Source organism: Oncorhynchus masou, chromosome 6 (assembly GCF_036934945.1).
Source record: "Oncorhynchus masou masou isolate Uvic2021 chromosome 6, UVic_Omas_1.1, whole genome shotgun sequence".
NCBI lineage: Eukaryota > Metazoa > Chordata > Actinopteri > Salmoniformes > Salmonidae > Oncorhynchus > Oncorhynchus masou.
Window position 1 is genome coordinate 8,302,161 of NC_088217.1, and position 4,656 is coordinate 8,306,816.

Here is a 4,656-nt window from a genome sequence, read left to right on the forward strand (position 1 = left end):
GGCGACTCCAGATATTTAAAGGAACAGCGTCACAGCAACAAAAAAAACGGAGATATGGGATGACGTCACCACAATTGGCTCAATCAATCGTAAACTTGAGACTGCAATATGTATCCATGACGTGCCAATGATACCCATGGTTTCGATACAAATACAGATAAATGGCCCTGCAGAGCTCCATCTTGGGTTGTTAATAACTAGACTAGATGTAGGTGTAACAGGTGTAAAACTGAAGCAATGGGTTTTCATCTTCCCTAGCATTTGCTTAAAAATTAGAGCCAGTTTAGGCTATACTGTGAGTGAAGGATATATGAAATTGATGCACTATAGGGGGCGGCATTGCTCCATGGTTTGTATTCAGCTTGTTCCGATGTGGTTCTTTTTTTTCTTCATTAGGCAAGTCAGTTAAGAGCAAATTCTTATTTTCAATGACGGCCTAGCAACAATGGGTTAACTGCCTGTGGCTTAACTGCCTGTGAGTTAACTGCCAAGCTACAGATTTGTATCTTGTCAGCTCAGAGGGTTTGAACTTGCAACCTTCCGGTTACTAGTCCAACGCTCTAACCACTAGGCTACGCTGCCGTCTTTTGATTCTTCCCCTCTCTCTCTCCAACTCACTCTATTTCATCCCCTCTCTCTCTGATGGTACACTATCATACATTCTGGTCATGCATGTCGTTTATTGTTCAGAGGGGAGCTTTTCAAAAGCAGGTCCTTCTTTAATACCTTGGAACCTTGGAACCTTAACTACAGTAAAACAACAATACTTCCCAGATGGTGAAAGCTGAGGGATGTCTTCTGGGCCTAGCTACCCGTTTTATCTTAGAGCCACACATTTATGCCTCAGCAGCATGGACAGGACAACCTCTCCTCATTCCCCTCTCTCTCTCTCTTCTCTTTCTACTCTCGGTCTCTCCTCTCGCTCTCCTCTCCTCTTTCTCTGTCATCAAAGTAGGCAGCAGATCACAGTGTGTTTTACAACAGGCAGAACAAAGCCAAGCAGAGCAGGGGATGTATGATAGCAGAGCACCCCTAGAGAGAGAGAGAGAGAGACAGAGAGAGGGGGAGAAAGAGAGAAAGAGAGAGGAAGGGAGGGGGAAAGAGAGAGGAAGGGAGGGAGAGAGAGACACTTCCCTGTGATGCTGAACACAGCCTTGCTAGGAACACCCGATGAGAGGGACACCTCAGAGGAATGACCAAACTGTGTGTTTGTTTATCAAATCAAATTGTATTTGTCACATGTTTCGTAAACAACAGGTGTTGACGAACAGTGAAATGCTTACTTACGGACCATTCCCAACAATGTAGAGAGAAAGAAAATAGATAAACAATAGTATTATAGTAGTACAATAGTATTACCACGTTAAAGTAAAGTAATCATAAATAGACAATGTGTAATGGTATATATGAGAGGTACCAGAGGTACCAGTACAGTGTAATGGTAACTTGGCTATTTATGAGAGGTACCAGTACAGTGTCATGGTAACTTGGCTATATATGAGAGGTACCAGTACAGTGTAATGATAACTTGGCTATATATGAGAGGTACCAGAGGTACCAGTACAGTGTAATGTTAACTTGGCTATTAATGAGAGGTACCAGAGGTACCAGTACAGTGTAATGATAACTTGGCTATATATGAGATGTACCAGAGGTACCAGTACAGTGTAATGGTAACTTGGCTATATATGAGATGTACCAGAGGTACCAGTAATGGTAACTTGACTATATATGAGATGTACCAGAGGTACCAGTACAGTGTAATGGTAACTTGGCTATATATGAGATGTACCAGAGGTACCAGTACAGTGTAATGGTAACTTGGCTATATAAGAGATGTACCAGAAGTACCAGTACAGAGAATTGGTAACTTGGCTATATATGAGATGTACCAGAGGTACCAGTACAGTGTAATGATAACTTGGCGATATATGAGAGGTACCAGTACAGTGTAATGATAACTTGGCTATTTATGAGAGGTACCAGTACAGTGTAATGATAACTTGGCGATATATGAGAGGTACCAGTACAGTGTAATGATAACTTGACGATATATCAGAGGTACCAGTACAGTGTAATGATAACTTGGCGATATATGAGAGGTACCAGTACAGTGTAATGATGACTTGGCTATATATGAGAGGTACCAGTACAGTGTAATGGTAACTTGGCTATATATGAGATGTACCAGAGGTACCAGTACAGTGTAATGATAACTTGGCTATATATGAGAGGTACCAGTACAGTGTAATGGTAACTTGGCTATATATGAGATGTACCAGAGGTACCAGTACAGTGTAATGGTAACTTGGCTATATATGAGATGTATCAGAGGTACCAGAACAGAGTAATGGTAACTTGGCTATATATGAGAGGTACAAGTACAGTGTAATGGTAACTTGGCTATATATGAGATGTACCAGAGGTACCAGTACAGTGTAATGGTAACTTGGCTATATATGAGATGTACCAGAGGTACCAGTACAGTGTAATGATAACTTGGCTATATATGAGAGGTACCAGTACAGTGTAATGGTAACTTGGCTATATATGAGATGTACCAGAGGTACCAGTACAGTGTAATGATAACTTGGCTATATATGAGAGGTACCAGAGGTACCAGTACAGTGTAATGGTAACTTGGCTATATATGAGAGGTACCAGTACAGTGTAATGGTAACTTGGCTATATATGAGATGTACCAGAGGTACCAGTACAGTGTAATGATAACTTGGCTATATATGAGATGTACCAGAGGTACCAGTACAGTGTAATGATAACTTGGCTATATATGAGAGGTACCAGTACAGTGTAATGGTAACTTGGCTATATATGAGATGTACCAGAGGTACCAGTACAGTGTAATGGTAACTTGGCTATATATGAGATGTATCAGAGGTACCAGAACAGAGTAATGGTAACTTGGCTATATATGAGAGGTACAAGTACAGTGTAATGGTAACTTGGCTATGTATGAGAGGTACCAGTACAGTGTAATGATAACTTGGTGATATATGAGAGGTACCAGTACAGTGTAATGATAACTTGGCGATATATCAGAGGTACCAGTACAGTGTAATGATAACTTGGCGATATATGAGATGTACCAGAGGTACCAGTACAGTGTAATGGTAACTTGGCTATATATGAGAGGTACCAGTACAGTGTAATGATAACTTGGCTATATATGAGAGGTACCAGAGGTACCAAATGTACCAGTACAGTGTAATGATAACTTGGCTATATATGAGAGGTACCAGTACAGAGTAATGGTAACTTGGCTATATATGAGAGGTACCAGTACAGTGTAATGATAACTTGGCTATATATGAGATGTACCAGAGGTACCAGTACAGTGTAATGGTAACTTGGCTATTTATGAGAGGTACCAGTACAGTGTAATGTTAACTTGGCTATATATTAGATGTACCAGAGGTACCAGTACAGTGTAATGATAACTTGGCTATATATGAGAGGTACCAGTACAGTGTAATGGTAACTTGGCTATATATGAGAGGTACCAGTACAGTGTAATGATAACTTGGCTATATATGAGAGGTACCAGTACAGAGTAATGGTAACTTGGCTATATATGAGAGGTACCAGTACAGTGTAATGATAACTTGGCTATATATGAGATGTACCAGAGGTACCAGTACAGTGTAATGGTAAATTTGCTATTTATGAGAGGTACCAGTACAGTGTAATGGTAACTTGGCTATATATGAGAGGTACCAGTACAGTGTAATGGTAACTTGGCTATGTATGAGAGGTCCCAGTACAGTGTAATGGTAACTTGGCTATTTATGAGAGGTACCAGTACAGTGTAATGGTAACTTGGTTATTTATGAGGGGTACCAGTACAGAGTAATGGTAACTTGGCTATATATCAGAGGCACCAGTACAGTGTTTGTACTGTATATGTGTATATCGGAGGGGTTGGAAGACAGAACACACATTTCCATCATATATAGACAAAATTAAGTATATTTTATTAAATAGGAAAAGTAAAGCAATTTGAATTTACAATCTACAAGAGATGTCTCGAAATTTGTTTGCTTCACTCTTCAAATATTGTGAAATCTCCAGGTTTCTGGCTTCTCTACTCCTGACTTTGATTGGCCTATTTTGAATTACCAGATGAGCCCAAGTTTTAAATATCTGTATTTCCACATTGCCTTAATTTGCAATCGACAATAGTTACTTCCATTCAATAATCACTTCAACTAATGATATTGTAGCAAACCTCTCTATATTTGCCATGTTACAAGTCCTGCAAACCTCTCTATATGAGCCATGTTACAAGTCCTGCAAACCTCTCTATATGAGCCATGTTACAAGTCCTGCAAACCTCTCTATATGAGCCATGTTACAAGTCCTGCAAACCTCTCTATATGAGCCATGTTACAAGTCCTGCAAACCTCTCTATATGAGCCATGTTACAAGTCCTGCAAACCTCTCTATATGAGCCATGTTACAAGTCCTGCAAACCTCTCTATATGAGCCATGTTACAAGTCCTGCAAACCTCTCTATATGAGCCATGTTACAAGTCCTGCAAACCTCTCTATATGAGCCATGTTACAAGTCCTGCAAACCTCTCTATATGAGCCATGTTACAAGTCCTGCAAACCTCTCTATATGAGCCATGTTACAAG